This window comes from Protopterus annectens, chromosome 5.part0, assembly GCF_019279795.1.
Source record: "Protopterus annectens isolate FY-2018-M chromosome 5.part0, PAN1.0, whole genome shotgun sequence".
In the NCBI taxonomy this organism is placed as follows: Eukaryota; Metazoa; Chordata; order Ceratodontiformes; family Protopteridae; genus Protopterus; species Protopterus annectens.
In genome coordinates this window covers 16871783-16896617 of record NC_056735.1, presented here as the reverse complement: position 1 = coordinate 16896617, position 24835 = coordinate 16871783, and the positions used below count along the sequence as shown (strand labels likewise).

The 24835-nt window shown below is 43.2% G+C and overlaps 1 protein-coding gene across 3 annotated transcripts in view; it reads left to right on the top strand.

Moving 5' to 3' along the window:
• Positions 1-24835, top strand: part of SLC9A7 (solute carrier family 9 member A7) — a 3436621-nt gene that overhangs the window by 1374612 nt on the left and 2037174 nt on the right. The gene's annotated exons all lie outside the window — the stretch shown is intronic.

Here is a 24835-nt window from a genome sequence, read left to right as displayed (position 1 = left end):
CAACTTTGTTTCTACTTGGGCAAATCTAACTCTTTCAGAAAAACGGATCAATTGTTTGTGGCCTTTGCAGGACTCAGATTCGATAAGCCGTGCCCTTACCTTCCAGAATAAAGGCTCACTTTACTAGATCGATGGCTACTTCAGTGGCTTTTTATTCCAAAGCCTGTATGGAGGATATCTGTGCAGCAGCCACTTGGGCAAGACTTCATACCTTTATCACTCATTACAAATTGGATTTGGCCTCCAGGGGACAAGCATCTTTTGGTTCTATGGTGCTCAGAAATGTCCTTCCATAGGGCCACCTGGGACTCGAGTAGCTGGGGACTCGGTCCTAACACTAAGGAATGAATAAAGATTTACATCATCTGATAAAGAAGTTATGTCTTACCATAACGTTCCATCTGTGTTGTAGATCTTTATTCATTCATTACTTCCTGCCCTCCTTCCTCCTGCCTGGACTCCTGGTGGACTTTAGGATTTCCTTATTAGTTAATGCATTTGCTCAGACAGAGCCTCCTGCTATCACTTTTAGTACTTCTGTACTATAATGGCGGGCAAACTCGATCTGAAGAGACTATGAGAGGGGCATTGTGGATAGGTCTTAGCTGAGAGTTTTTGGCTGGCGCGACCCTGGTGACTGCTTTGTCAGTTCCGAGAACGGGACCGAAGTCCTAACAGTAATGAATGAATAAAGATCTAAAACACAGATGGAATGTTATGGTAAGACACAACTTCTTTTTTCCGTGGATCTGGATGTCATTCCTTTACTTATAAGTTGTGCCACATAGGATTTCCTCACCACTTTGGGCACATGGAGTTTAAAATTTAGGCTCTCTATCTATCTGTGCACCTAGAGCTCTCGCCTCTGAGTCTATTCTTAGGGGTGTGCTGTTGTTGCAGTTTGCAATGGTATTTGGCTTTCCAAAGGGTATGATAGTGCATTTTTTTTTATGTATTTAATATTAGGCCATGGTTCTGGCACCAGTCATTTATCTGATCTAGACCCCCCCCCCCTGAAGGAAATCTAAATCACGGGGGATTCAGTGTTTGCCCTCCAGCTTTCAGTCATTGGCAAATTTTGTCATCCAGTGGCCTTCCGCATTAGCTTTGATTTCAGAGAAGTATGTTTCGAACAGGAGTGGTCCCAGCACTGAGCCCTGTGGCACACCACTAGTAACTGGCCTCATGCCGGTTCTGGGTTCACCCACTTTAACCACGTGTCCTGTCTGTGAGCCAGCTGGCTCTCCGTGGCATAGAGATGTATGCCCAGTTTTTTGAGTTTATTTATAATACCCAAGTGAGTAATTGTGTCAAATGGCTTGGCCAGGTCAAGGTATGCGGTATGTAGAGTTTTACCCTCATCCATGGCATTAATGACTTTCTCAAAGAAATCCACCAGATTCAGTAGGCATGACCTGCCGTTGACAAAGACAAATTGGGTCAGGTCCAGTGTTTGGAGGTTTCCTATATCATTATTTATTAAGTCTGTGATTATTCTTTCCATGGTCTTACATATAAGACTAGTCAAACTTCTGGGTCTGTAATTTCCTGGTTCAGTAGATAGTCCACTTTATATAGAGGGATATGTTTTCAAAGAATGGTGCTTTCCTCCTTGGCTACTGCTGTTAAAATTCTTAAGACACTTCTTGTTTCTTCTTTAAAAGAACTTTTATTAAAATGATTTAAAACAAAAAACAAAATAAAAGCTACAACCTAACCATTTGAAAGTCAGCGTTGTAACACACCATTCTTTTGAAAGCATATTTGCAGCATTTCTTGGGTTTTCCGTAAGCATTTGCTCACTTCTCTCTCTACTACTTATACAGAGGGATGACTGTTGCTGCCCTCCACTCTATCAGGACAAAGCAGTCCACTAACTGTGATTAAATAGAGATCCTAATGGCCCTGATAATTCCTGATTTATGCTGTTGAAGAGGCAACCTGGTATGTCGTCAGACCCTATTGAAGCCATGTTTTTAGCTTTATAGAGAGTGCAGTGGCAACCTGTTCTTTGGTGATAATTGGCAGTGGAGTGGTGGAGGGGCATCTCTCTGGGGGAGAACTGGGGGTGATGGGAGGTGAAATTTGAGCTGAATTTGTTGGCCAGCACATTTGCTATATCTTTTGGCATGAGTATGGGTGATACCAGCTACAACTAATTTGGCACATTTTTGTTTGTTGCCCTTAAGATTGTGGACATGAAAATGCCTAATGGTTATCCTTAGTTTTGGAGGCTGTTTTTACCTCAAAGTCTTGAGACTTTAGAGACATGTCTAATTCCCTGATTCACTTTAGACTAACGAGGGATTATTTGCTCTTTTGTGCACATTCCCTCTTACTTCTCAACAGGAATTTTTCTTTTGTTGTACAAGGTATTAATACCAGGGTTCCACCAGGGTGGCTTGTTTTTGCGGTTTGACTTGGGTTTATTTTGGTCTGATACTGCTGTTTCTATGCAGTTATTTATATGGTTGTACATGGCTTTTGTGTATGTCTCTGCATAGGTTTCTGTGTTTTCTGGAAACTATCTATGCTGTCCCTTAATTGGGGGTAATTTACCTTAGAGAAGTTCTTAAAGTTTTTGGGGTTAGGTGGGGACTAGTTTAACCTTTATTTCAGGAAAGACCGCTTTGTAAGTTTATCTTATCAACGAGGATATCACATGGTGATGGTGGTGGGTGGGGGGGGGTGTGTGCAGCACTCTCCCGTATTTGTGATTACCAGATCTAGGACATTTGTTCCCCTTAGAGGGAGTGCAGACTAGCTGCTCCAAGGCATTTGAATTTGCAAAGTCAAGAAATCTTTGGGTCTGCATGTTACTGCTCATGTATACCTCCTAATTAATGGAGCGGTAGTTAAAAATCACCCTCTAGTATGTTATTGTGGTGGATGGTGAGTGATTTGAATAACTTCAGGTATGATGTGCAGGTTTCTTGGTTCATGATAGGGGCTCATGTAGCTAGCAAGAATATGTAAGGGATTTTTTTCCCATGGTTAGTTGGACAATGGAGTAGCTCAAGCTTGACCAGCCTTGAGGTGTGCTTATCCTTTATGCAGATAGATGTACATGCCGTTTGCTCTTTCAAGTTCAGTGGTTGGTTGGAATGTATGGAAGGTGTTATAGCCATGGACTGCCAAAGTGATTTCTGTGGATTGTCCTAAATAGCTTTTGTTAAGGTGGAAGGCTTGTCTGTTTGGCAGTGCCTAAAAAAGGCACTGTAGGGGTGAATAATGTTTTGGCCAGTATTCAAAAGCCTAGAGATGACAGGTGAAGACCATCCCTGGCAAAGCAGCATGTCCTGTCAACCATGTCCTCCCAGGCTAACAAGTATTGTATCCCTTTGGAATAATACCACTAGCTAAGCCCATTGTTAAAGTCGATAATTTTCTTCTGGTATTGTGGCGTCATCCTTGGAGATGGTAGGATGCTGCTCAGTGCTAGGCTCGTACCTGCCTCTGACGCACAATCTGAGAGCTGAATCATGTCTGTCTTCATATAGTCCAAGGTGTTATGATTCAGGTCATTCATGCACACATGGATGATGACTGAGTCATACTGGTACTTAGGACTAAGTGACCCAAGTGCTTGGTGAGTCCTGGCCGCTGGCATTTAACTAACTGTAACTTTCCCTCTATCCAGCCTGGTATGAGAGACATCAGTGTTTCTTACAATGGAGTGTCCTATGATCAGAATATTGGGTAGTGGATTTTTTTCTCCTTATGGGCTTGGTAGTTGAGACACAATGAGATGTGGCTTTATGTGTTGTGGTGGGAAATGTCTTTGTGTTCATGTGGAATTTCTGAGGACTGCACTTCAGAGGCCTTTGAGGTTTGAGTAAGTTACATGTGAGCACCTCCGCTTGTGTGGGTTTATGTGTGCGGTCCTTTGTGGGTGCATTGAGTGATGTGTGTGAGTCTCTGACAAACCTGTTTGTTGCTTTTGTGTCTGTATGTGAAAGTCTAGCCTACAGTGTCATTGTAACTATATCTCTCACATACTGTGTCTGTTTGAGAATTAAGTGGTGGTTAGTGTACTTAAGGTAATTGTTACATTGCCTCAGGATGCCCATGTCCACCAAGCTGGATGCAGAGATAGCAGGAAAATGTCCATCCATGGTTGCAGGTCCTACTGTGTACTTGAAAGGAGAGAAGTGGAGGGTGTTTGTAACCAGATGAGGGAAAACTGCTTACTTGGTGTAAGCTGCAGCTAACCTAACCAGCGATGCTGCCCAGTGACCAAACCATATTCTCTCTGAGCAGCAGCAGTAGTCCAGGGTACTATAATAAGGTAAGGTAGACTTAAATAGGATTAACTAAATGCATAAATGCTGTTCACCCTGCAAACTAATTGACCAGTGAGTAAAGTGGGACTGAGATAAAGTTCTGAGGTGAATTTTAATGGAAAATCTCAGCTTCTGGTGATTGAGTTGTATACAAGGCACCAGTAAATGCCACTGTGAGAAGAGCAGCCTCTTGCAAATGTAAGGCTTATATACGATCAGAAAAAACTACGTATTCCATAAGGCCAATCAGATAAGCACACACTGAGCTTTTCACCAATAGTTCCCAGCTCAGATAGGTGAAATCACCCATCTCCTGCCACAATAGTGCAGACTTTGACCCTCTTAATGTAAAATGACTTGTTTGGAGCCCAAGCATTAAGGAAACTCAACAGAAGCTTAATACTAACTATGAAACACTAGATAACAATGTATTTCAGTGCAGAACAGCAGCCCTTACAGCAATTTAAAAATGCAGCTTTAAAATTTAAAGAAGTGCAAAAAAATAGCACAGTAAACTTTCACGTATAATGAAGATAAGCAATGCCCAGATGTTTGCATCTGCACAGGGCACTGGCACAACAAACGGCTCCGTGTAAATCTGTTGTTTATACCAGCACTGCAAATACAGAAAACTGACTACTGAGCCCTCTCGCCAATAAAACAACTACACCTAGAGCCCTTTTGTGCACTTTCCAACTCAGACCAGGTAAATACCTAGTTCCACTAGATGAATAATCCTAGTCCTCCTAATAAAAAAGCACAGTAATCAGGAGCAGCTGAACTCTTTAGTCAGTCATAAGAAAGAATCAGCAAGCAATAGCTGAACCCCCAGATCTGATCCAGCTGCATTTTGTCAGTGACTTGCCACTTTTCTTTTAGTTCTTATAGGATTTTATAGATATCAAGATTGGTGGTCAGGAGAGAAAACCTAGAAGGTCCTCTATATCATTTTTATGTATCTTTCTGAATACAAAACATAATATCCAAATAATGATATACTGCAGCTGTTATTTAAAAAGTGGTTTTATAGTGATACAAATGTTCTTTTAGTCTGGACAGTTTTATAAGTGAGGAAAGTTGTCATTTTATTAGATATTGTGTTTCATATTTTAAAAAAAAGAATTCACTGTGGTTTTATTAGAAAAGAGTAGTTTTGTTAAACAAAAGGCATCTTTATTACATTATCACATACGACATAGGCACTCTTGCATTTATATAAATGAAAACTCACCATATTGACACAATTCCAATTACAAACATTATACATTGCAAACTGCAGTTGAAAACATTGTACATCACTTGTAATCTATCCGGTCATTGTCAGTCGAACATTACATATCTCATTAAGGTCCTGACTTCTTTCAAATCTCGTTCCTGCTCTGCATGTGTACCCACATTTCCCATGTTTTCCTATGTAATTTGCTCCTACTCTTTTCTAAAGATCATAATTCCAGTTGTTTTATCTCTCGCTACTTCTAGTAAAGTCGGTTTAGACTTAGATGTTCATGTTCTAGTAATTGTTTTTTTTTTTGTTTGTTTTTTTGCAGCCATCATAATTAGACTCAGCAAGGTCTTACTATGTCTAGGCAATTCTGATTTTATATCATAGCTCAAAAAAATAATTTACTTAGTTATACCAATTTGCTCACCCAGTATCTCTGACAGAGCATTCTGCAGGGAATCTTTAAAGTCTGCCAACTCATTACACTCCCAGAAAATATGTTCCCAATTAATCTCTTTCTTCCCCATCACACCTCCAACATTTGCTGTCTACCTGAGGAAAAATTCTTTGGAGTCTACATGAGGCATAAATATACCTATGTAAACACTTCCAAGCAAAGATCCTAAATCTCCTGAACTCTGTTGCAAATTTGGGAGGCATACATGTATCCTCCCATTGTTTCTTTGTGAAATGATTATCCAGTCTCTCTTCCCAGTCCCTTCTAACCTCCTCTGATTGATTGTTATAGTTGTCTTGCAATATTTTATATGCTGTACTAATTACTTTAATGGCAGCTTCTGTTCTAGATTCCACTAAACACTCTAGCAGTGCTGGTCTTTTGTTTAGGACCCTCCTATTTTTTTCTCTTTGTCTATACTCTGATATCAATCATTGATAGGGAAGGCAAATTCTAATCTGCAGTCTAAATACATTTTTGGTATCTTCCCATTCTTTTACCTTTCCATCTCTAGTTATTTGGTCCCAATACCTTGGGTCCTTTACAGTTTTCTCCAATATAAATTCCAGCCCCCTCTTGCCTATTGTATCCCAAATTGCAGACATCCCTATCGAAATAACCTCCTCTCTCCATTTCCATGTTCTTTTAGTTCTTGGAGTACTTTTTGCTACTTTATGGATATAATATTCTATATGATTATTGTTCTCCTTAAAGGTCTATATCCAAAATCCCAGTCACTCGTTTCTTGAGCCCCCCCCCCCCGTTTCATCATCATACCTTTCCACTCTGAATTATAGTTTTCTGCTTGTACTATGTATAGGAGCTTTAACTGTGTTGCTGTGAATTACCCCTTCAAATTGGGTAATCCCAATCCACCTTGTTCTAGTGGAAGAATCCGCTTATCCCACGACTGTTACCGTATTTCCCTCCCAGATAAAATCCTTCAGCTCTTTATTAATTGCTATCCACAACTCCTCATCTGGTTGATAAAAATATGCCTGACCTGTGTACAAGACTAAAGGAACTAAAACATTTTAAGTGCTTTTATTTTACTTTTGATATCCATATAACAGAATTTCCATTTTCTCAGGTTTCGTATTATCTTTTGTTTAGTATCTTCCCAAGTATCCTTGGCAGTCACACCAGAATCATTTTTAATCCATACTCTTAAATGCTTCATTTTATCATGTCCCCATAAATATGGATAGTCCTGAATCAATCCGTGTGTGGGTACATAATTTACCGCTATTGCCTTTGTTATAGCTTCATTGATTTTGTATCCCGAAAAGATTTGAAACTGTCTCAAAATGTTCCACGACACTGTAATGTCCCTTTCTGGTTTTGTCAGGTATAAAATATCATCTGCAAATAGAGCCAGCTTTTCTTGACTACCATAGTAATTATATCCTTGAATTTCTGAGTCCTTTATTTTCTTTGCCAATGGTTCCAAATATAAGGAAAATAACAAAGGGGAGAGAGGACATCTCTGCCTGGTTCCTCTCCTCATGTAGAGATTATCAGAGAGGACCCCACCCACTTTAATTTTCGCCTTTGATCCCTCATATATCCTCCCAATCAACCTTTTAATTTTATCAGGAAATGCAAATGCTTAGACTGCCCTGCTCACACAACAATGTAATTCTTGAGATCTGGATAGTTTTATGAGTAAAAGTTGAAGAGGTTTATACTATGGTTTGTTTTATACTTGAAATAATATTGCTTTCTGTCCCACAAAACAGATTTTATTTCCTTTTAAACATGAAATTTATTTGTCCTGTTCTGTGGCATGAATCCTGAATTGATTGAAAAGCTTGGAAATTCATGAGAACCATATGTGCATACTTAAGGTATTTGTGTGTATGTATGTATGGGGGGGGGGGGTATAGTTTGCTTTCTGTTCTGTGAATGTGTTTATCCAGTTATATTCTGAAGGAATAAAAAACACAAATACGTTGTAAAGAATTGCCCAGAGAACAACCTGTTTTGTAGGACAAATTTAATGGTACAGCACAGATAAAAACACCAGTCAAGCGCTTTCGTCCATAAAAATTCAGGACTTCATCAGAACTTACTGGTTTACTGACAGAACCCACACTGTAAAAGTAGCCGACTCCAAATCCAGCTCCAGACAAGTGGAGTACCTCAGGGTTCAGTCCCGGGACTGCTCTTGTTTGGCATTTACTTCTCTGAAGTACAGGCCAACACTAAGGGACTCTGGCTAACAAAGTTCGCAGATGACTGCAAAATGGGAGCCATTATTGAATCCCCAAATGATGTGGATATTCTACAAAAGGGCCTTACAAAAACATCCTTGTTGCCAGTGCCATGGGCTCAAGCTCAATGGCAAGAAATGTATAGATGTTATGTGGTCCAATCTCGCCTACATTCTTTCTCATGGGTTCAGAGCCAAGTATCGGCTCCGACTCGGCCAACTTTTATTTTCTAGCACGAAGTCTCTAAATTGGCTGGGCTAAACAGGTATCCCATGTTGCACTGCTCCATAGTCCCAGATCTCGTTTGCCGCTCATGTAGCTAGGACGTGGTCTCACTTGGCTGTGGCTAAGTACCTTTAAAACTTCTTTTTCTCTCAGAAAATTGTGGTTTTTCAAACAAAAGCTATTTTAATAGCTATTTTTCCTTGTCCGTTATTGTGAAATTGTTTTGAGAGCGTTTTTGGGTATCCCTTCTGTTCTGGCGGGCTAGGCCCGTTTAAATTAGAGGACCTAGTCCTCCTTTTTTGTGTAAAGTTTATTTGATTCTTTTTTTCTGTGTAGAGAATAGTTTTTCCCCCCCCCATGTTTTAGTGTGTGTGTAGACTCCCAAAGAACCGTTTGAATTAGAGATTCTTTGGCTGTTTGTTGCGACAGTAGTTTCCCGCCTTTGCCATTTTTTTTCCGGCTAGGTTCCTGTTGCTTGTGTTTTGAATTTGGTGCATAATTCTCTGTTAAGATGTCAAAGGAACAAAAGGAACATAAACCTTCGGGTTTTAAGAAATGTTCCAAATGTAACTACAAGATGTCCATTACAGATGGACATTCCATTTGTGTATACTGCCTAGGGGCAATTCATTTACAAGAGTCATGTAGTTTTTGTCACGCCTTCAGTCCAAGGGTGCTACAGGAAAGGAAAAGCAAACTTATACTGAAGGGTCTCTTAAAACCTTCTTTTGAGGAGTCTTAAGACTCTTCCTCTAGTACTCAGTCTAAGGCTTCAAAGGCGAAGAAGAGATCTCCGGCTCCATTCTGTCTCCACGGAGCCTCCGGAGAAGACTTCGAAACTGGATTGTACTCCCTCGGCTCCTCTGTCCTCGGGGCCGCACGAGGTATCTGTTGTGCTGGAATCAGCCTCGGCTCCAATTCTATTGGAACCAATTCGGAGCCTGTCGCCCAGTGTTAGGCATGGGTCTCTGGACAGGAGATCCCAATCTCCATCTCTTTCCTTCAAATCCTCCAGGCTTTCTGATTTGGATGTTGATAGGGTGGTTCAGAGGCTTCTGCAGTCACCGGTGTTGACAAAATTATTTTCGGCTCCGACCTAGTCGGCTCCGGAGCCTGTCCCGATGGTTCCTCCTCCGAGCACTTCCTTGTCTTCGGAGCCGGAGTGCTCCGAGTGATGTTCTTGTGCCGGCTCCGATACCCCTCAAGGGTTTATCGGTGCCGACGTCGGCTCCAACCATGTCGGCTCTGTCCTCTGGTTTCGGAACTCGTGTCTCCTCTGTCAGGGCCGAGGGGGATACTTCAGGAGTCCTGTCTGTTCCGAGCCTCCCTCTAGGCGCATCAGTTTGGGGAACCCCGACTCCGGTCGTGGCCTCGGAAGTCGGTCGGTCCTCAGATTTGGGGGGACCCACCTTCGAGGCCATGAGGAGCGCACTGGCCAGATCTTCAGTTACATCACCCGGATTGGTCATTCCGTCCCCTTCCACCCCGGCTAGAGCCTCTGATGTCCCCCTATTAGTAGATGGCGGAGCCCAAAGGTCTAGGGATACCCCCATGAGTGGTCCCCAACTTTCTGAGGGCCCCTCGGAGTCTGTGCCTGAGGAGCCCCCAAGAAAGAAGTTGTGCAAGAGGAAGCACATAGACTCCCAGGACAAGCCTCTTACTTCTGATGCCAACCTTGAGGAGTCAGAGGGGTCCCCCAAGTCATCCTCCGATGTCTCTCCGACATCCTGGAGATTTTGAGGCAGAGAGGCGACTGGCCATCGAAGACCCCCTCTGAGGAGGAGTCAGTATTCCTCAAGGCTTTTGGTGCTCAACCCTCCGCCTCCTGGGTGTCTCGACCCTTCGACGAGCTCCTGGATTTAATTTGTCGAAGGGTGTGGGGGAATCCTGATTCGGTGGAACCGGTACCCAGACAACCAAATAAGTTTCTTTCAGCTCCCCCGGGGAAGGAGTTCCTGTCCAAAGGGGTTTCTGTGGATGCCATGGTGGTGGCGACAGCCACTCAGCAGGAAGTAGCAGAGTCTTCTTCCTCCATCCATCCTCCTAACAAGGAGTCCAGGAGTATGGACCAGTACGGGAAGCGTACCCTTTCGTCAGCGACCTTCACCCTATGGTTGCTGAATTACTTTTGTCATTTTACTCTGCTCAAGAGAGATCTCCTTAAGGAGTTAGGAGATACTCTTAATGGGTAACGTACCTGAGGCGTTAGCGCAGACTGTTAATGCCCAGTTGTCTACCCTTGGTCCGATTGTCAACTCGTCCATGAGGCTCATATCTTATGCAGCCGAAGGGGCGAGTAAAGCAGCTAGTTCAGGAGTAGCCCTCAAGAGACAAGCCTGGATGCACCTGTGTCATTTCGCAGAGGCCTTCAAGTCTTCCTTCACTGATGCCCCCTTTGATGGGTCCTCACTCTTTGGGACCAAAGTGAAAGACACCCTCACCAGATCCGAGCAAGAAGGAAAGACCCTGTCTGCCATAGGGGTCCATTTTTTCCTCCCTTCTAGGCCTTACCCCAAGGCTCAGATTGGAGGGAAGATGTGGTTAAAAAAATCACAGAAGTCTTTCCCTGCGGCTCAAGGTAAGTCCCCCTCCAGAGGCAGAGGAGGAGGAGGCTATTCTGGAAGATGTCACCCCAGGGGCAGAGGAGGCCCCCACAACTCGGGAGACCGTGATTCCTTTTGCGGGCCTTCCTACCATCGTTCCTGATGTGTTGCCCGACTGTGCTATTCTGGAGCCAGTCTGGGGCCGCATTTCGTTGTACCCAGAAGCCTGGGGAAGCATCACCCAGGATCGATGGGTGCTTCGTATAGTTACCGGAGGTTATACCATCCCCTTTTTATCCGAGCCCCCTCCAATCAAGAGAATCCCGGACGTTCCACCCAGTCAAAGGGATCACGCAGCACTAGAAATTTCAAAGCTGCTGGAAAAAGGAGTCATCCAACCTGTCCTCTCAGACCAAATCAGATTAGGGACTTAGGACTCCCTCTGGTGCCGAAAAGAACAGGGGACCTGAGACCCATTCTGGATCTCAGTCAACTGAATCACTACGTTCTGAAGTCCAAGTTCGGAATGGTCACCCTCCAGTCCATTTTTCCATTGCTGGGAAAAGTATGGATGTGCTCCATCGACCTCAAGGATGCTTACTACCATATCAAAATGGACAGGGCATTCAGGAGTCACTTGCACTTCCGGCTGGGAGCCAGTCATTTCCAGTTTCGTGCCCTGCCCTTTGGTCTCACCACAGCCCCCAGGGTGTTCACCAAGTGTTTGGCTGTGGTGACAGCTCACCTGAGATGTCAAGGATTCCAAGTGTTTTCATACCTGGATGACTGGCTCCTCACCGCCCCCACCAGGCATCTTCTCATTCGAGCCAGGGAAGCTACCATTACATCTGTCAACGACTAGGAATTACCTTGAACTGGGGAAAGTGTGCCTTGCTGCCCTCACAGCGTGTCACATTTATAGGCGAAGAGCTAGACACCATTCGAATGCGGGCGTTCCTGCCCCAAGAAAGGATAAGAGTGTTGCAGAGTCAGGTTCACGCATTGTTACCCCGCAAGAAAGTTCAGACCAGATGGTTTCTCCAGCTCCTGGGATCCATGGCAGCCACCATCATGTTAGTACCTCTAGCCAGATTACACATGAGGCTTCTGCAGTGGCTTCTCTTTGCCCAATGTTTTTTTCAGGAATTTCCCCTTTCCCACTTGATCCTACTCGCAGATCGATGCAAACAAGACCTCCATTGGTGGCTATGCTCCACCAATCTGGACAAGGGAAAACCGTTTGTTCCTATGTCACCTGTTGCCACGGTGACCACGGACGTCTCCCAGATGGGGTGGGGGAGGCATTATCTTGGCAGGATGGTCCAAGGCACGTGGCAAGATCACGAGGTACATCTGCACATCAATGTTTTAGAGATGAGAGCGGTGTTACTGGCATTGGGAGCACTTCAGAGCTCTCTTCCTCTGGGAACGATTGCAATTCACTCGGACAACATGTCCGTTGTGTGGTACCTAAACAAGCAAGGGGGAACCAGATCTTATCCCCTGTGCAGAGAGGCCATGCGAGTGTGGCAATGGGCAGTGTCTTCCCAACGGTTTCTAGTGGCAACGCACATTCCGGGGAAGGCCAATGTGATAGCAGACAGGCTGAGCAGAGCTATTCTGATGCCTTACGAGTGGTCCCTGAACCGCCAGGTTGCGTAACAGATTTTCAGCAGGTGGGGTCAGCCTTGCTGCGATCTTTTTGCCAATCCCCTCAATGCCAAGTGCAGCAACTACTTCACACTGATCCCCCCACAGGGGGAGTCACCCAGGGATGCTCTAGTCCACAATTGACCCCCTGGTCTGCTCTATGCTTTCCCTCCGATTCTTCTGTTACCAAGAGTGATTCAGAAAGCCATATCTTTAGGAAGCAAGATGATTCTAATTGCCCCACACTGGCCTTGCCAAGTCTGGTTCTCATTTCTTCATCAGTATGCAGTGGACAGTCCTTGGATTCTGGACCCAGTACCAGACTTACTGACACACATGTCGGGACAGTTCCATCCCTCATTGCGGACCCTCAGGTAGACAGCCTGGCTACTCCACTTCCATCGTTAGTCAGACTTCGTTTTTCACCTGAGGTAGTGCACATTTTATCCTCGTCTCATAAGTCTTCCACCAGGAAGATTTATTCCAGCAAGTGGAAAAGATTTTCTATTTGGGCTCATGCCCAGGGACTGGACCCTTACACAGCCAAGGTTCCTGCTGTTTTGAAATTTTTATCCATGCTCTTTCGGCAGGGTTTTGCTCCTGCTACCATTAAGGTCCAGCTGGCTGCTATTTCTAATTTCCATACCTCTTAAGAGCCCTCTCTTATGGCCCATAAACTCTGTAAGGCCTTTTTGAAGGGCACCTTGTTACTCTGGCCTCCTGTGTCAGAACCTATCATGCCATGGGATCTAAACTTTGTTTTGCAAGCCCTGACTTCCCCACCTTTCGAACTGGCTGCCACCTGTGAATTAAAGTTTCTGTCTTGGAAGACTGCCTTCTTAATAGCCATTACATCAGCCAGACGGTGGTCAGAGATACAAGCTCTGTCCATCAAATCCCCATATTTAATCTTTCATAAGGACAGGGTTTCCCTGAGACCTAATCCATCCTTCCTTCCTAAAGTAACATCTACTGTTAATCTCAATCAGTCTATTGAGCTGCCAGTTTTCTTCCCTCAATTTTCCAATAAGGCAGAGTTTAGATTTCATCAGTTGGACGTACACAGGCAATTACAGTTCTACTTACACAGGACAAAACAACTCCGGAAGTCCGACCAACTGTTGGTGTCCTTTTCAGAAAATAGAGCAGGTTCCCCTATTTCTAAGATTACAATTTCCAGATGGATTTCAGATTGTATTGCCTTTATCTGTTCGTCAGCAGGCAGAAATCTACCATTCCCCGTCAAGGCTCACTCTACCAGGGCTGTTTCCACATCAATGGCTTACCATGCCAGGCTATCTTTGGATGATATTTGTGCTGCGGCCACGTGGGCTTCTCCACACACCTTTGTTATTCATTACAAACTAGATGTGACTTCTAGGGGCCGGGCTTCGTTTGGTTCCTCAGTTCTCAGGAGTATCTTCCTTTGAGCCTCCCAGGATAGAGGTGCTGGGGACGCTGTCCCGTGAGTAAGAATGTAGGCGAGATTGGACCACATAACATCAAGAAGTTATGTACTCACCATAACGTTCGATGTATGTGGTCCATCTCACCTCACATTCTTACGTACCCTCCCACCTGCCCCCTTCCTGGAAGATCTGGAGGCGATAATTGGCCTTGAGTACCCTTCAATGTTAGTTGGTTTTTCTTTACTACCCTGGATAGTGTTCTACCTTCCTGGATTATGGTTGTGCATGAGGTGTGACTGTGGATTGCTGCAAACTAGATCTGGAGCTATGGAGCAGTGCAACATGGGATACCTGTTTAGCCCAGCCAATTAGAGACTTTGTGCTAGAAAATAAAAGTTGGCCGAGTCGGAGCCTATGCTCTGTTCCGAACCCGTGAGTAAGAATGTGAGGAGAGATGGACCACATACATCGAATGTTATGGTGAGTACATAACTTCTTGTTATCCCCTCTGGGGAAAAAACGTACCCGTGAATTACCACATAGGTGGCAGTACACTAAACACCGAAAGTGTGATGACAGACTTAAGGACACAGGTGGACAGTGGTCTCACCTTCAATAACCACATAGCCACAACAGTCAGGAAATCCTTCTATGTGGCACACCTCATCACTAAGGCCTTTTCATCCAGAAAAAAGGAGGTCATTGTCCCACTGTACTCCTCTCTCATTAGACCCATTATAGAATACAGTGCCCTGTTTGGTATGTACCTCTCAAGACATCTGCAAAAACTGGAAAGGCTGCAGAAATACCTTACTAAACGAATCACAGGCCTAAAGCAGATGCCTTATACTGACCGTCTAAAAAAACCTCCACCTATACTCTGTCGCATATTGTCTACTCAGAGGCGATCTTTCATAGGTAGGTACTAGGCTATCTGCCCAAGGGCCTATGTAAGCCTAGCCAACAAGGTTCCATGGCTTATGGCACCCAAGAAAGATATTTTCCTGTGTCACTGTCGAGCAGAGACACAGAAGTGATCCCCAGGGTGTATTTCCTATCCACTCATCAAGATTTTTCTTGGAGTGCTAATGAAGAACTTTGCTTGACATAGATGGGTAGCTTGTTCCAGAATATAGGAAGTATCTGGGACAGGAATCTATCCCTCCAGCATGTCCTGTTTATTGTGGTGTCAAGGTTCAGGTCTCTAGAGCGTGTAGCTCGGAGGGATTGGGATTTCTTTAGGTGTAGCATGTCCAACAGCTCTGGGTTTGTCATAGCTTTATATGTTAGGCAGAGATCACCTCGGAGTAGGTGATATGCTACGGAGTAAAGCTGGAGTTTTTTGAGGCGGTCAGTGTAGGGCATTTGTTTGAGGCCAGTAATCCTCTTTGTGAGGTACTTCTGTGGACTTTCCAGCTGCTGCAGATGTCTTGTGACGTACATTCCAAAAAGGGCATTATACTCTATAATGGGTCTAATGAGTGTCGAGTAGAGGGGCACAGTTACCTTTTTTTTTTTCCTGGATGAGAACCCTTTTATGATGAGGTGTGCCTCGTAGGAGGACTTCCTGACCACTATGGCAATGTGACTATCAAAGGAGAGACTATGGTCTACCTGGGTCCCAAGGTCTCTTATCACGCATTCGGTGTTAAGTAGATTGCTGCCTATGTGGTAGTTCATGGGTACAGAGTTTTTACCAAAGGGGATGACACTGCACTTTTTGGCACTGAGCTTGAGGCCATGGCTCTGACACAAGGCATCTGTCTCAGCGAGGCCCTTCTGTAGGATGTCCACATCATTTGGGGACTTGACTATGGGTTCTAGTTGCAGTCATCTGCGAACTTCATTAGCCAGAGGCCTTCTGTGTTAGCCTGTACTTCAGAGAAGTAGATACCAAAAAGGAGAGGTCCCAGGACGGAACCCTGTGGTACTCCACTTGTCACTGCTTTGAGGTCAGATTTGGAGTCTGCAACTTTTGCAGTGTGGGTTCTGTCAGTGAGCCTGTTGGCAACCCATCTTGTGATGTAGGGATTTATACCTAGTTTAGTGAGTTTAGTTATAATTCCAGAATGGGGGATGGTGTCGAAAGCCTTGGCGAGGTCAAAATAGGCTGTGTGAACCACCTTACCCTCATCCACGGCTTTGGTGACTGCCTCAATGAAGTCGATCAGGTTCAGGAGGCATGATCTGCCTTTCACAAACCCGAACTGGGTGGGATCCAGAGTTTGGAGGTCACCAATGTCTTTGTTTATGAGTTCCATGATAATACGTTCCATGGCCTTGCAGACCAGGCTCGTCAGGCTAATAGGTCGATAGTTCCTGGGATCAATGGTGGCTCCCCCTTTGTGGAATGGGATAACTGTTGCTGTGCGCCATTCAATGGGCACAAAGCCTGATGCAAGGCTATTATTGAACATGAGGCTTAAGTGGGGAGCCAGTTCGTTCTGAAGTTCATGTAAAACACAGCCTGGGATATTGTCCGGTCCCATGGATGCTGTGTTTTTGGCTTCAGAGAGTGCAGCTTTTACCTGTGTAATTGTGATTACAGGGACTCTGCATTCTTCCTGTATAGATATGGGCCCTTTAGGGGGTGAGAGGGGGGTAAAGTTAGCACTGAACCTATCTGCCACGATGTTGGCAATATCAGTTGGTTATGTAATTTTTGTGCCTTTGTGCTGTAACTCAGCAGATCTGGGTGTTGCCATCTACATTCTTGACATAGCTATAGAATGCTTTGTGGTTGTCTTTGGATTTAGTGGCAATTTTGTTTTTGTAGCTAGCTTTGTGGATCTTTTAAGGGATCTCAACTTCTTACTGAGGCTGACCAGGGAGCTCCACTCATGGGATTTTACTCTCTTTTGTAGCAGTTTCTTCCTTCTGTTGTACAGTTTGTTTATGGCAGGGGACCACCAGATTGGCTTCCTTTTTTTTTGGAGGATAGCGTCTTGGTTCTGTTTGGGATAGCACGATCCATGCACTCGTGTAAGTGCTTATAGAGTGCATTTGTGTAGGATTCCGCAGTTGTAACTGTATTGTCCATCTGCATGGATGTCAAAAAGTTCACCACTTCTGTCTTAAGAAGCACAATGTTGGCTTGGGAGAATTTTTTTACTGTGGTTTCCTTAATGGGGGCTGGAGGTGGGTTGTGGATATCAAGGGTGATAAGCTTATGGTCGGATCGGAACAACAAGGAGTTGACTTTGGGTGTGGAACACCGGTCACTCATGTTGGTAATGACTAGGTCTAGGATATTGTTGCCCCGGTGGGGGTGTGGATAAGTTGATTTAGGGCATTGGAGTTTATGAATTCCAGAAAGCGTTGAGCAAAGGAGTTGATACACGAGTAGTTTTCCCAGTTAATTGTGGGGTAGTTGAAGTCACCCATTATTAGGGTGTTTGGTTGAACCTGATATTTTCCAGTACGTTGAACCTAATATTTTCCAGTACATCAAGACCAAGGGATAGATTCCTGTCCCAGAGACTTCCCATACTCTGGAACAGACTACATATCTATGTGAAACAGAGCTCCTCATTAGCACTATTCAAGAAAAATCTTGATTGAATGGGAGATTCACCCCAGGGATCACTTCTGTGGCTCTGCTCGACAGGGACACAGGAAAATAATTTTCTTGGGTGGCGAAAGCCAGGGTACATTTTTTGGCTAGGCTTGTATGGGCCCTAGGGCTGATAGCCTAGTACCTGCCTATGAACCTATAAGAAAAGAGGAGTGGGAATCCTGGGGCATGGTGGGGGATCTGTAGCAAGCTACAGTTTGGATTGCAGTTTTGCCCAGAGTTAGTTGCACATGGATAACCTCAGATGCATTATGCTGAGCAACTAGCCTGGAGGTGTGGATATCCTTAATGAATATAGACACATTGCCGCCTTTGGTGTTTCGGTCCAGGTTACATGGCTGAAAAGTGTGGTATGAGTTATAGCCTGGTAGTGCAGGGGTGCTCTCTGGAGCCTTGAACCAGGTCTCAGTCACTGCACAGATATCTATGTTCTCCATTTTAAGGAGTGCCTCGAGTGAGTGCATTTTGAGATTTAGACTTCTAGCATTGGGTATTATTACCCTCAGTTTTTGCTTGCCTGTTCCTGTTATGGTGGTGAATTTGTTATTTGAACCCTGCCTAAAAAGGCACTATAGGGGCAGCAAGAGCATTGGTCAGTATCCGGAATCCCAGGGGCGACAGGTGCAAGCCATCTGTGGCAAAGCATCATGGTCTGTTGACCATGTCATCCCAAGCAGACAGATACTGGATCCCCTTAGAATGACACCAGAAGCTTAGCCAATTGTTGAAGTCAATCATTTTGTCCTTCTACTGCGGTATCATTCTGGGTGATGGCAGAATGCTACTCAGGGCTAGGGTTATACCTGCCTGGACTACAAGATCAGAGAGCTCTTCCATGTCGCTTTTCATGTAGTTAAGGGAGGTACATCTCAGGTCATTCATACCAACATGGATAATGACAGAGTCATATTTGCACTTGTTGTGGAGTGACCTGAGTGCATGGGTTATGCGGCAGATCCTGGCACTCGACAGGCAGCTGACAGTAACCTTCTCCTTATTTAGCCTGGTGAGTGGGGACATCAGTGTGCCTGACTATAGAGTCACCTATGACCAGTGTGTTGGGTACATTGTTTTGCCTTATTGGCTGTGGTTGAGTGGCACACTGAGTTTGTGGGCTATGTTTCATTTTGGTTGTGTTGGGGGATGGAGGTTGCTTGCGTTTTTGCTTTGGAGGTCTCTGTTGCTTAGACAGATTATTATTGAGAGCCTCCACAAATGTTTTTGTGTTACTATGTGTGGATTTTGGTGGTGTAGATTTAGTGAGACTATGTGATGAGTGTGGTGTGGTGCAAATGTTTACCTTCTCCTCATGATTGTCAAGTTTAGTCTTGGTTGGAGAGAGCTTTACCTCCAGTTTGGCTAGATAAGTGTATCTCTCACAGGTTGTAGTGTTGGCTGGTAGGAGGAGTGGGTTGTCTATGTACATGAGGCAATTTCTACATTGCCTCAAGATGCCCAGATTCATCAGATAGACAGGAGAGAACACTGAGAGCTGACCCTTGGACATGCCTGAATAAAAAAACTATTTTCCTCCAGATAAGTGAGGAAAGTGAGTACAAGAGCTGTTTTTCTCCAAGCAAGTGAGAAAAGTAAGTACAAAAACTGTTTTTCTCTAGATAACGAGGAAGATTGAATGCTATAGTAATTAGTAGCTTATTTAGTGCTTAGAAGTTCTGAACAAGAGCTGAGCATGAATAAGCAAATTTAAGTGCTAAAACTAAGAATCTGTATCTGCACTAGACGAGTTACAGGACAGAAACTAAGTGCAAATGCAGGCTTTCAAATCAGAAAGTTGAGAGAGATGGAAGATTGCCCAAATGGCTAATAACTACAATTTCTGGGCCAGAGCCACTCCTTATGTGGTAGACAGGTTACCTAGTGCTTACCACTCCCACTGATAAGCTAAAAGGCTTCCCTCCAATACAGAAAGGCTTGGGGGGCTCAGAAGCTTACATACATTCCTGGATACAGCAAATCTGTATCTGGAACACTAGTTACAGGAAAGGTAGGAAACAGGCTTACAGTTTTTTTTAATACAGAAAAGTAGCAAAAACAGTAGTGAAAACAATTCACATACAGTGCAAGCTAGCACACTTGAGTATGTAGCAATATTAGACCAAACACAGTTTTAAAAATGCAATTAAAAAGGACTAAAAGCAAGTGCAGAAAGAGTTTATTAGGTAGAATGTGGTAAAGAGATGGGACTGGGGGAGTATCCCAGATCATATCTACAGTGGGGCAGGCAACTGCAAAAGCCACCAAATTTAAACTACAAACCAAAAATAGGGAGGGTGGGTAGGACAAAACAGTTTCAATAGAGATCTAAGCAACAACTAACAGTACAAACTTTAAAACCCAAAAAATATACTCAGCTCTGTAAATTTGTAGATCAGTTTCTTAGAACAGTGAGACAACAGTTTCAACAGAGATCTAAGCAACAACTAACAGTACAAACTTTAAAACCAAAAAATATACTCAGCTCTGTATATTTGTAGATCAGTCTCTCAGAACAGTGAGACAACGGTTTCTACAGAGATCTAAGCAACATCTAACAGTACAAACTTTAAAACCAAAAAAATACTCAGCTCTGTATATTTGTAGATCAGTCTCAGAACAGTGAGACAAGTTTCAACAGAGATCTAAGCAACAAGTAAACTCTATAACCAAAAAAATATATATACTCAGCTCTGTATATTTGCAGATAGTCTGTAAGGCAGTCTCTCAGAACACAGGTTAAAGCAATTTGAATGCAGGCTTTTACTAACAGGTCAAATTAAGTGATCATTGAGTTAGATAACACACAAGCTGTAAATACCAGTTATACCAACTGAAGACACGGCAGAAAAAGGGGGGGCAGGTTTCACAGAGATCTAAGCAACAACTAACAGTACAAACTTTAAAACCAAAAAAATATACTCAGCTCTCTATATTTGTAGATCAGTCTCTCAGAACAATGAGACAACAACTAACAGTACAAACTTTAAAACCAAAAAAATATACTCAGCTCTGTATATTTGTAGATCAGTCTCTCAGAACAGTGAGACAACACTTTCAACAGAGATCTAAGCAACAACTAACAGTACAAACTTTAAAACCAAAAAAATATATACTCAGCTCTGTATATTTGCAGATAGTCTGTAAGGCATTCTCTCAGAACACAGGTTCCAGCAATTTCAATGCAGGCTGTTACTAACAGGTCAGATTAAGTGATCCTTGAGTTAGATAACACACAAGCTGTAAAAACCAGTTATACCAACTGAAGACACAGCAGAAAATGGGGGGGAGGGGGACAGTTTCACCAGAGATCTAAGCAACAACTAACAGTACAAACTTTAAAACCAAAAAAATATACTCAGCTCTGTATATTTGTAGATCAGTCTCTCAGAACATTGAGACAACAGTTTCAACAGAGATCTAAGCAACAATTAACAAACTCTATAACCAAAAAATATATACTCAGCTCTATATATCTGCAGATAGTCTTTGCTTAACATACAAGGCCATGTCAAACACAGAGCTTTTGGACATGCTATACTTAAAGAAATCCCAGTCCCTCAGAGACCCATGCTCCAGGGATCTAAACCTTGTCATAACAATGAACAAAACATGCTGGAGGGATAGGTTCCTGACCCAGAGACTCCCCAGACTCTGGAATAGACTTCCCATACATGTCAAGCAGAGCGCCTCTTTGACCCTCTTCAGAAGGAACCTTGATGATTGGATGGGAGATAGGAAATTCACCCAGGGGATCACGTCACTCGCTCTGCTAGACAGGGGTCCAGGGAAATAAATACTGTGGGAAGAAATAGGGAATTGTTATGGCTAGGCTTGTATAGGCCCTAGGGCTGATAGCCTAGTACCAACATATGAACATCTGAATCCCTGGCTTACTCTTCACAGATTCCTTCCCCTCTGGATTATGCCTCCACAGATGAGGAGTCAAATGGTACAGACTCACCAATGGAAGACCTGTCCTGACGAGAGACCACTTTAAATTGGATAGCACTCAAGTATTTGAAGTACAAAAAGATACTATGAACTATTACAGGTGGAATCAGCTAGGCCTTTGGCTATCCCCCCTGTCTTGCCTGCCTTTCTTGATGCTTTTCCTCAACTTCACAGGCACCAGATCCCCAGCCACCTGCCCCCAAAAAGCCAGATCACTTCTACAAGGTCCCAGAGGACTGCAAGTTTCTCTTCAGATGTCCTTATGCAGACTCTTATATAATTTCTGTGGCTTCTGACAAGCCATCAAAATTGCTGCCCTACACTATCCTCTTACCAATCTGATAAGAATGGCAGGATCCTGATTAGACTAGGCAAAAAGGTATAGACTTCTCCCACTCTAGATTTAGGGCCATAATTTACCAAACACACATGACCAGATTTGCTGTATAACTTATGTCCCAACTTTGAGGTAATTGCAGGCTTACCTGACTCAGAAAATAAAACCTTGGCCACTTCTTTGCGTGATGATTCTTCTCAAGTAGCACGTCAGTCCATAAAATGCAGCTGTGATGCTGCAGAGGCTTCTGCCAGAGCAGCTGCCTCTGGATCAGTGATAAGATTTTCTTGGCTAAGACTTCAACCCTTATCTGAGTACATAAAAGCCAAATTTATGGATGCTTCTCTAAATAATTCTGCTTTGTTTGGACCTGCAGCCACTAACTTGTCCAAATCATTGCAGGAAAAGGGTGAGGAACTGCAGGAATTGAAACATATTTTTGTTTCCAAGTACCCAAATTCCAAAGAAATTACCTTGCAAAACCTGTATTTCTGTGTATGTCACACAACCCAAAAAAGAGTGACAGGAGACCACAGCAAACTAGGGCCCCACCGGCAACTCCACCACCTAAGTGGCCCTTTCCAGATGAGCTGTCCTGTCTTTGACTGCTTTCCCCCTCCCACCCCCATCACACTTTCCAGCACTTTACCCTATACGTACCAGCCTGCAAAAACATATAATCCAAGATGCCTGGTTCCTCTCAGTTCAAAAAGGGGACCTCATGATATGGGATCAACTACCCTTCTCCAGGGTATCCCTGAACCTTCCAGAGAACAACTGAAAAAAGAAAGCTGCACCAAACTTACACAACCACCACATTTATTAGCAAAGAAATAAAAGTAAAAAAGATAACGTTAGCGCTTTCACGACTGCTCTTGTCACTTCATCAGACAAACTAAACATCTCTCCAACTAGTTTATATCACTCTAGCTATCAGCTGATAGGAATCGAATGTTACAATTATCTAATTAAAGCAAGCTAATGTTGTAGTCAGAGAATGCTATAGTAAGTTACATCTAAAATTTCTTTAAAAAAGCTAGTCCATAGATATACATTTGTGAAATATAAATAAACATATCTAAGTATATATAAAGGAAAATTTGTATACAGAATATCTATTAGAATATATATATATATATATATATATATATATATATATATATATATATATATATATAAAATATAATATATACATATGTACTATAGTAAATTGTTTAAAAAACAGTCCATAAATATACATATATAGAAATATATATAGACATCTCTAAAGACATATATAAAAAAGCTTGTATACACACTGTCTAATAAAATATACATATATATATATATATATATATATATATATCAGGATATATTTACATTAAACAAAATGCAGGTAAAAACTCATATTAGAAAAATAATTAAAAATTTTTAAAAAACATATTTCTATCTAAGAAAGCCTAGAATAGTGTAATACTAAGACAGTCATCTTAGAGCAAGAAATCTTCATGAAGGTTTATCTAAAACTTATATAAAGGCATATTAAGGCATAGAAAGGCACGTCAAAAACATATTAAATGCATATATATATATATATATATATATATATATATATATATGAGAAAACAAATTATGGATACATAAAGAACTATAAAAGTACTATAAAAATAAACGCCTGAGAAGGCGAGACTTCAAGAAAGGTTTTAAGGATGTTGTGCTATTTAAACCAGGGTATCTCTCAGCATTCAAAGAGAGGATCCATTTTTGTTCAGTGCTCTCAAGTTAGATGTTATGTGATCCTATCTCGCCTACATTCTGACTGATGGGTTCGGAGCCGATCCCTCGGCTCCGACTCGGCACGCTTATGCCAAAGAGCGAAGTCTCTTATTGGCTGAGCTTACTATATCCCAGGATGCACCACTGCCAATACCCAGATCTCATTTGCCGCTAACAAGTGAAGACGTGGTCTCGAGCTGGCTGAGCTAAGTAGTGATTATTTTCACTAACCTTTCTGTCAGGAATTTCTTTATTCTTCAACTAAAAGCTGTTTTAACAGCTATCTTGTGTTTAGAGTGCGTTTGGTGAAATTTACTTGGTAAATTCTTGTGTTGTGAGTGTTGATTGACCAGGAGTACCTCTTGTGTGGAAAGGCCTTTCCCGGTCTTTTTAGTTGTTAGGTGACTTCTGTTCTGTTTAGGGATCTCGGATCCTTTATACTGCTGATAGTTTCCTTTTCTTTAAAAAAGAAGGACAAAACAGAGAATTTCTTTTTCTGTCATAATTACAGTGTTTGTACTGTTTTGGCTAGTTCACTGTATAATTTACCGGAATGTCTCAGGTTCCTAGGCCTTCAGGCTTTAAAAAGTGCACCAAGTGCAACTTTAAAATGTCTATAACAGATGACCACTCTCTCTGTGTTTATTGTTTGGGTGCAAAACATTTGCAGGAGTCCTGCAGCGTGTGTCACGCTTTTTCCTCGAGGGTCCTCCAAGAGAGGAAAAATAAACTCATATTAAAAGGCCTTATAAAACCCTCCTTTGAAGAAGCTTTAGCATCCTCTCCTTCTCCTGCTAAAAAGAAAAGGGCGTCGGCTCCGACCGCCAAAAGACATAGGCAGGTTTCTCCTTCGGCTCCAAGGACTTCGGAGCCGAGGGCGGAACGGTCTGCCTCGATGCCACCTGTCTCGACTCCTCTGGCTTCGGAGCCGATGGCTGGGGCATCGAGGCGGGTCACCTTCGTCGGCTCCACTGGTATCGGAGCCGATGAAGGTTATCCGCTCAGACACTTCCTCCTCGGCGCCGAAGCCCTCCTCGGCACCGATGGAAACTAGTTTGGTATTCCTTCGCCGATAGTCATCGAGTCGCCTTGGAGCCGGTCGCTTAGCCCTTTGGGGCCGTTGGAGAGGCCATCTCGAACCCGTTCAGTATCCTCTAGGTCATCGAGGATGTCAGATTCGACATAGACAGGGTGCTCCAAAGACTGTTCCAGTCCCCAG